Source organism: Eulemur rufifrons, chromosome 29 (assembly GCF_041146395.1).
Source record: "Eulemur rufifrons isolate Redbay chromosome 29, OSU_ERuf_1, whole genome shotgun sequence".
NCBI lineage: Eukaryota > Metazoa > Chordata > Mammalia > Primates > Lemuridae > Eulemur > Eulemur rufifrons.
This window is the reverse complement of record NC_091011.1, coordinates 69,093,327-69,102,828: the sequence shown is the minus strand read 5'-3', so window position 1 is coordinate 69,102,828 and position 9,502 is coordinate 69,093,327. Positions and strand designations below refer to the sequence as shown.

The 9,502-nt window shown below is 38.0% G+C and overlaps 1 pseudogene; it reads left to right on the top strand.

Annotated features, from left to right (window-relative positions):
• Nucleotides 1-2,650: 2,650 nt before the first annotated feature.
• On the top strand, nt 2,651-4,233 carry LOC138377334 (set1/Ash2 histone methyltransferase complex subunit ASH2 pseudogene; annotated as a pseudogene).
• The last annotated feature ends 5,269 nt before the right edge of the window (nt 4,234-9,502 follow it).

The window sequence follows — 9,502 nt, the reverse complement described above, 5'->3', positions numbered from 1 at the left end:
TGGGGTAGGATACCTTACACATATCCCTAAAATACCTAACATTAGATAGAAGTGACTACCTAATCCGTCTGTTTAAGATCAGCACCAGAACACTTTGGTTAATGCAGCAAATCTGTACAAAGATTTTTCTATCTATGCCTTTACCCAAGCTCCTACAGGTTGAGCATCACTAATTCAGAATCTAAAATGATCCAAAATCTGAAACTTTTTGAGTGCCAACATGACGCCACAGTGAAAAATTCTACACCTGACTTCATATGGTGGGACACATATTTTATTAAAAATATTGAATAAAATTATCTTCAAGCTGTGTGTATAAAGTGTACATGAAATATAGATGAATTTCTTGTTCCCATCCCCAAGGTATCTCATTGTGTGTATGCAAATATTCCAAAATCTAAAAAAATCCAAAGTCCAAAATGCTTCTAGTCCCAAGCACTTCAGATAAGGGACACTCAACATTTATAGATTGTTGTAGTCAGCTGAATGGTGGCCCCTTAAAAGATATGTCCATGTCCTAATCCCCAGAACCTGTGAATGTTATAATGCCATATTTGGATAAAGAGTCTTTGCAAGTGTAATTAAGTTAAACATTTTAAGATGATGAGAAAAACCTGGATTGTCCACGTAGGCCCAAACTTCAATGACAAGTGTCCTTATAAAAGGCACACAGAGAAGACAGATAAAGAGGAGAAGGTGCTATAAAGATGGACACCACAGCCAAGGCGTAGGGACTCTGTGGCCTTAAGGTGAAATGTGGCCTTCTAGGTCTTTAAGTGTGACCTTTTAACTGAATCCAAATTTTGCAGAATGAAACCTTTTGTTAAAAGAGGTGCAGCAGAGAAAGATGAAGCTTTTCTTGCCTCCTTTACTGCTTATAAAAGAAGAATCTTAAAATCAGAAGGCTGCAGGTTCCCCACCCCTTGTAGTTGTCAATGGAAAAGAAGACAGACAAGACGTTTATTCTGAGCCAAATTTGAGGACCATGGCCTGGAGCCATGCCCAAGAAGCCTTGAACAAGTAGACTCACTGTGGCTGCGTTACAGTTTGGTTTTATACATTTTAGGGAGATAGGAATTGCAGGTAAAGTCATAAATCAATACATGGAAGGTTTACATTGGTTTGGCTCAAAATGGTGGGACATCTGTAACCAGGGGCTTACAAGTCATAGGTGGATTTAAGGATTCTTTAGTTGACAATTGGCTGAAAGAGTAAGACTTTGTCCAAAAGACTAGGAATCAGCAGAAAGGAATGTTTGAGTTAAGATAAGAGTCTTCTGTCTTTTATGTGATGCTATACCAAAATCAGTTTGGGAAGTAAACCACATCATAAAAACCTGTTTACTGAGATTTTTGTCATTTGTAGGTGTGACTCACCAGGCCCCCTTAGAAAGGAATTTTTTGGGCAAAGCAAAAGATAAGAGTTCAGTCCGCAGAGTTAAATGGGTATAAGCCAAAGAAGCTGGCAACCATCAGTAACTAGAAAGTCATAAAGCAGATTCTTCTATAGAGCCTCCAGAGGGCAGGTGGCCCTGCCAACACCTTGATTTCAGACTTCTGGTCTCCAGAATTGTGGGAATAAATTGTTGTTGCTTTAAGTCACCAATTTTGGGGTAATTTATTACAGCAGCCAAAGGAAACTAACATAACTATCTTTGAGCATAGTGAAATTGAGGCTAGTTAGGCCCAATATGCTAATGTTAATTATTTAAATTTTGTGGTTTTCTCACTATCCAGGGGAAAAGCACTCTACTCTGAATTCCTGAAGGGACTCAATCCTTTCATCAAAGCCTTTTTCTGGTTGACATATGTCCATCCTAGTATCTCCACACCTACAGCCCATCTCTTAGCATTAATTAGAATGACTCTCATGTACAAAGCCCTTTAAAATATACACATTCTTTACCATCCAGCCCTCAATTTTATCTTTGGGATAACCCCGTATGATACATATCAAATATTGTAATTCCCACTCTATACGTTGAAAAGCTTGGACTTAAACTGAAATTAGCATCTAATTATTTATCAGATATTTATTGGGTGCAATTCTACACCAGGCCTCCTGTTAAGTCCTGGCAATACAGAATTTACTTGTTCAACTACAAAATATTAGGTGCTCTGCCAAACAGTGGAATAAAATGGAAAAAAAGGCTGTGTCCTGGCTATAAAGTTCAATCTGGAGGCAGACATTAATCAAGTAATCACATATTACTTATTACTGTTAAATATACAAATACTAACAATGATTAGTGACGAAAAATGATGCAATGCTGTCAGAGAGTGTAGGAGAGGCATAGAATAAGAGACAAAGTCCCTGTTCTAAAGGAATTTAACGGTAGAATACGAGAAAAGGCCAAGCAAAGGAAAGATTAAAATACAACGTGGCTGAGTATTCTCGCGAGAAGTCTGAGGGCGGCAGTGATGGCGGCGGAGGGAAGTAGACCGGGCACCAGAGCACAGCAAATGGAACAGCAGTAGGAGACGGGAAGAGCTGGCAGCGGTAGCAACCGCTCTGGCCTAAGAAGGGACATTGCTCCGGCAGCTGAGCCCAGTTCCAGAAAGGCTGAAAGCCAGATGCAAACTTGGTTGATGTAAGTGGTGGTTTGGAGGTAGAATCCTCTAATGGACAGAGTACACTAGAAGGTGCTGGGGATACTTCAGAGGTGATGGACACCCAGGCTGGCTCAGTGGATGAAGAGAATTGCCGGCATTTGAGAAAGGTAGAGCTGCAATGTGGGATACGTACAAAACGGTTTACAGCCGACACCTTTGGCATAGATACCTCATCCTGTCTGCCTTTCATGACCAACTACAGTTTTCATTTGCAGTGTATGCCATCATAGTGGGAATACCTACTTCCTCCGGATGCCAGCAAACTTGAAGGAAATATGCCTTAGTGCTTTGGCCAACCTAATATGGCAGTCCCGAACACAGGATGAACATCCAAAACCATGTTCTCTAAAGATAAGGATATCATACCATTTATTGGTAAATACTGGGAGTGCATGACGACCCGACAGAGACCTGGGAAAATGATTTGGCCAAATAACATTGTTAAAGCAATGAATAAAGAAAGAGATGTATTCTTGGCAAAGGATCACCCTGATCCTGGGAGTAAAGACCCAGAAAAAGATTATCCCAAATTTTGACTTTTGGATCAAGATCTTAGTAACATCGGCCCTGTTTATGACAATCAAAAACAAAGCAGTGCAGTGTATACCGGTGGGAATCTAAATGGGGAATCACAGCAGGAAGCAGTGGAAAAGGAAGAGGAGCCAAGCTCACACACAGCAGGATGGAGGGACACAGGGCCACCAAAAAGGTCCAGAGGGACCCTTTGTTTTCTGCTGAGTGCCTTCCCCCTCATGGCTGCGCCTTGGAACACTCGTTTAACAAAGGCGGCTATCGGTATAATCTAGCTGAGCCTGATCCCCATGCCCCCGACCCTGAGATGCTTGAACTTGACTGCTAGGCAGGAAAACCTATTCCTGGAGACCTCTACAGAACCTGCTTGTGTGAACAGGTTTTGTTAGCCCTACATGATCGAGCTCCCCAGTTAAAGATCTCCGATGATCGGCAGAGTGTGGTTGGAGAGAAGGGTGACTCTATGGTGCGGGCCTTTTGTGGGGAAAGGTGCCCGGTACTTTGAAATCACCATGGATGAGATGCCGCCAGACACTGCTGCCAGACTGGGTTGGTCCCAGCCCTTAGGTAACCTTCAAGCTCCCTTAGGTTATGATAGGTTTGGCTATTCTTGGCGGAGCAAAAAGGGGAACCAAGTTCCACCAGTCCGTCCATTGGCAAATACTGCTCTTCTGGTTGTGGACAGGGAGACGTCCTGGGATTTTATATTATTAACTTTCCTGAAAATACAGTGACAGCCAAATCATTGCCTGATACTTATAAAGATAAGGCTTTGATAAAGTTCAAGAGTTATTTTTATTTTGAGGAAAAAGACTTTGTGGATAAAAGAGAGAAGAGCCTAAAGCAGACTCCCAAATGGTGTCAATCAAGGTGTGGCTTACATAGGGGGTTTGCTTTTCAGCTATCTCACTGTACAAGAGCTGCACAGTTTCCATTCACTTTGGACCGTGCTTCAAGTACCCTCCAAAGGACCTCGCTTATCACCCTATGAGGGACATGGGCTGGGCGCTGTGGTGGAGCACACCCTGGCTGATGTATCACATGGAGACGGAAGTGGATGGCAGGCGCAAGTCCACTGTGGGAACCCTGACCAGCCAGGTCCGCCTTCCTTTCAGACATGGACTTTCTGGGGAAGAATACTGGGGGTTTTGTTATTATTTTTGAACTGTCTCAAATGTTCTTCCAAAAATGATGCAGAACACAGCCTCTCGTTTTAGCAAACTAACGGGCTGGGCAAGACTGTGGGAGGCTGCCTACCCTTCAGCATTCTCTCCCCACTTAACGGCGATTGCTCTTATTTCGTGTGTGCCATAAGGCAACAACTGCTGACCCCAGGATCCTGTGATCTCCCTGTGAAATTGGTGCTGTACCACATATCCTGCCAGCTAGGTCTTGTTACCTTACTGTATTTTCTAAGGAGTGAATAATCTTGTCCAAATGACTGACTTATTTAAAGACATTTCCTTCTCTGGGCATTGACTCCATCTTACCTGTTTTCCAAGGAAGTGGTGGGCCTATTTCTGAGAATAGGTGAAATCAATGGCTGTACATTCCAAACCAATATAAAAGCTATTTCTTTTTGGTGTGGGTTTGGCTTTGTTATTAATTTTGAAATATACTTTTGAACACTAGGATCTCAGAAATTATTAGATCTCTAGAACTGTAATTGTGAAAGAACTTGCTTGCAGCTTTAACGAAATGACAAATTCTTCCCAAATAAAACTTGTTTTGAAGTTAAATAAAAATAAAGTAAAATAAAATATAATGTGGTTCATATCATGAAGGAGGAATTAGTTCCTGTGGCGGACAGAGAGGCAGCACAGAACCCAATCTGAAGAGAAAGGAATTTGAAGAATGAACTGGGTTTGGAGAAGATACCCTGGATGAGAAGCAGTTAACCACAGGAAAGAAGAGGAAGGATAAGGGAGCAGCAAGTACAAACATGCAGGAGAAGGTGGAAGTGGGCACATGCCGAGAACTGCAATCCTCATGCCTATTCTACTGTCTTTCTTACAACGTGTATATCTGTATCAAAATCGGACCTCATTTATACATTCCAGAAGTTTTTAATTCAACTTAGAATTCTATTAGAGGGATTTCTATACTTAATTTTTTATTCTCGAACAATAAGACTGTTCATGCTGTTTCCCCCCAAGTGATCAGATGAAAATCCATTTGAAGTATGCCCAGGATGCTATTGGCTATATGGCGCTTGGAAAATCTACCTGATAGCAAAAAAAAAGAGTATGCTTAGAAGGCTGACTTTTATTTTCACCATAAACTGCACTGTCAATATTAAAGTAATGTTGCTGCACTTCATAGGTCCCATAGTGCTGCTGGGGTGTGACATTGGCTAGAGGCCCTTTGTGTGGTCGGTCTCTTTTTATCCTATACTCTTTATCTTTTAGGTTTTGAAGAGCAGAAAATCTCTCCTGGGTCTCTCTGTGATCAAGAAGATTGTATTTGGAGAGCCCACTAATGAGTAAAAGATAATTTTTTAAATGAAAGAAAGAGACTGGTGCTTATAAAGATATAATTGTTAAACTGTGTTGGAAGAAAACCATATGAAACAACCATTAATGCCAAAGATTATTTAAAAAGGTGAGGTGGAACAAACCATTACAAAATGAAACTGTGGAATGACTGTAGAATATTCCATTTGGTATATACTAAGACCCAGGATGCTCTTCTCTTACACTGGCTGACGGACATTGTCTATGACCACTCAGCATTACAAAGACTACACCTCTCTTATACAATGGTGTGAATGCGTTCAAAACCAGACAGAAGCAACTTCTTAGGGCCCCCGGATTTTTTTTCCTGATAAATCAGGCCTTGTAGAGGTTCTGAAATTTTCTTAGCATCACTTTTTTAAAGGCATTTTAAAAATTGAGTATAATTCTCAAAGTAAGCACAACTACTTTCAAACAAGGCTATGGAGGATTCTTAAATAACTCAAATTGTGATTTTAATTTTTTATTCAGCATTAAGAACATAAATCACTCCCTTTCTTTAGCTTTCCTAAAGTCATGCTTTGAAGACAGTTCTTAAGTCAAGGAGCCACATCACAACCCCCAACCGGTCTCCCCACTCATGGTAGACAATGAAACAACAGGCAAAGAGAAGACTTTTTATTAATTAGAGAATTCTAAACCGTAACCCAAGAGAAAGCTGAAATATTGGAACAAAACAACCAGCAGTTTGAAATATTTCCCTAGTGGACTTTGACCCAAGGCAACAGATACATAAAAAATTGCACATTTCAAATGAGATAAAATGAAGAAAATTCATATTTTGGTCTCTGATGAGTTTAACATCATACTTTTGGTTTGTTAAAATTCCTCCAAAAAGTGATAACCTCTACTTAAAAGAATCTTGCTTCCAGAATATAGATGATACAGAAACTTGACTAATAAATATATTTATAAAAATGTTTACCTGTCTAGGTGCACATAGTTTAGTGTATTCGGTAAAAGCCCAATGGGGTAATTTCAAAATATTGAATAAAAGAAATATAATTTTCCTATATTACAAATATTTTCAAATTTATTTCCCTAGATATTTTAAGTACGTAGTGATAGTAATGTATTTAATAAATTTTTAAAATTTAATACTTCAAAAAACTAACTTTAAAGTTAAATAATTATTTTTGGTGGTTTGGGATGAGTTTTCATTGAAATATCAAGCCAACAAGCAATTAATTGTCCATACTATCAAATTATATCTACTATATTACCTACTATATCATAGAAACTATTAAAATACACCAGGCACAGATTTATACTTCTGAAAATGATACAGTCAACTAAAAAAAAATCAAATTAAAATAACTTTATGTAGACCATATACCCTTTAGTAATTAACTTTACAAATTGTAATGCAAATTTAATAATTTATAACTCTGGAAGATTACTTTATTCCCCTGTCAACCACTGTCTATATTATACACTTACAACTATACATTATGAAAATAGATTTAAACATAGTTATATTTTCTTTGTAGTGTCATATAAATTTCTCCACATTAAGGTAAAAGAACTCATGCATACTAAAATTTTTAGGCAGAAAATATAACTTACCTTAAAATATTACTCTATACTTAGTATCTCCTCACCTAGACACCATTAGTAAATATCTTGGTAGGTAGCATTCTAAGACAAACTTCCTTGATCCTCACTTTCTGTGTAGTCAGTCCCTTCCCTTGAGTGTGAGCTGGACCTAGTGACTTGCTTCTAATGAACATAATAAGGAAAAAGTGATGGGATATCTCTTCTATGATTACATTTCAAAAGTCTGAGACTTCCATCTTATGTGATATCTCTCTCTCTCTCTCTCTCTCTCTCATGTTGGCACTAACCCTCTCCATCTTCCCTTCAGCAAGGAACTGAGGGTGGCCTTCAGCCAACAGTTTTTGAAAAATGAATCTTGCCATAAGTCACATGAGTAAGTTTGGAAGAAGATCCTTCCTTAGTTAAGCCTTCAAATGAGATCACAGCCCAGCTGACAGCTTGATTTCAGCTTGTGAGGAATCCTGAAGTAGAGAACCTAGCCAAGTCTTGCTTAGATTCCAGACCCACAGAAACAATGGGATAATAAATGGGTATTGTTTTAAACCACTAAATTTTGAAATAATTTGTAATCCAACAATAGATAACCAAAACAATCATTTAGCCACTTTTTTCCTTTCTAAATTCACTGAGTACAATAGAATACAATTCAGAACTGTAAGAGCTTAAGCCTTGCCAATTGCCTCAGTGCCCAGCACTTATGCTGATGTTCCAGAAGCAGATCATTGTTCTTTTGCTTCTCAACCCAAATAAATACAGGAGTTCTCTTTCAGTCAAAGGGTAAATGTGTGCCTACTGTGTTAGAGTCTAAATTTTTCATCATAGTAAATAAGTAAATAAGTGAATTCTTCCACTTTGATAAGACATCAGATAGTCTAATATTTTTAAATTTATGTATGGTTAAGACATAATAAAATGAACAGAGCATAAATGTTTAGTTTGTAAGGTTTCCATGACTGTATATGTCTACGTAACCACCACACAAAATAAGCTGTAGCATCTTGCCATCACCCCAGAAAGTTTATTCCTGCACATTTTCTGTTGTTACTTCTCCCACTATCCCCTACTACCTATTAATAATTTCTATCAACATAGACTAGTTTTGCCTTAATTAGATTGAATGATTGCATTTAAACACTGCGTATTCTTTTGTGCCTTCTTACTTAGCTTAACATTATAATTTTTATATTTATTAGGTTATTTGAAGTTTTGTCTCTTAAAAATAAATCTCAGCCAGGCACGGTGGCTCACACCTGTAATCCTAGTACTTGAGAGGCCGAGGAGGGTGGATTGTTTGAGTTCAGGAGTTCAAGACCAGCCTGAGCAAGAGCAAGACCCCATCTCTACTAAAAATAGAAAGAAATTATCTGGACAACTAAAAATATATATAGAAAAAATTTTCCGGGCATGGTGGTGCATGCCTGTAGTCCCAGCTACTCGGGAGGCTGAGGCAGAAGGATTGCTTGAGCCCAGGAGTTTGAGGTTGCTGTGAGCTAGGCTGATGCCAGGGCACTCTAGCCAGGGCAAAAGAGTGAGACTCTGTCTCCAAAAAAAAAAATAAATAAATAGATAAATCTACTGTGAATATTTGAGTACACGTCTTTCTGTAAACTTGTGTCTTTATTTGTCTTGGGTAAGTACCTGGGAGCTGGATTTCTGGGTAAGCATGTGAATAACTTTATGAAAAACTACCAAAGAATTCTTTAAAGTTGTTATACCACTTTACAATATTATCAAAAATCTTGAAGAGTTCCAGTTGCTCAACATCTTTGGTAACATTTCATCTTGTCAGTAATTTTTTTTTATTTTATCCATTATAATAGATAAAAGTGATATCTCATTGTGATGTTAATTTGAATTTCCCTGATAACTAATGAGGTTATTGTTTTTTAATGTGTTTATTGACTATTCATATATATCTTGCTGATTTTTATATTGAGCTCCTTGAATTTTTATTGTCATTTTTGTGTATCTGTGTGTATCATATGTAAAATATTATATATAGTATTATATATATGTATTCTGTATTGAAGTCTTTTATCTCATATATATATATATATATATACATATACTGTGAACATTTTTCCCCAGATAGTGGCTTGTCTATTGATTTCTTAATGGAGTCTTTTGATGAGCAAAAATGTTAAGTTGTGATAATGTCCAATTTATCTTTCTTTAAATATTATGGTTTATGCTTACTGTGGCTTGTCCAAGAAATCTTTGCCTACTTTGAGGTTATAAAGATAGTCTTCTATGTTTTCTTTGAGAAGCTTTAGGGTTCTTAATTTTAAA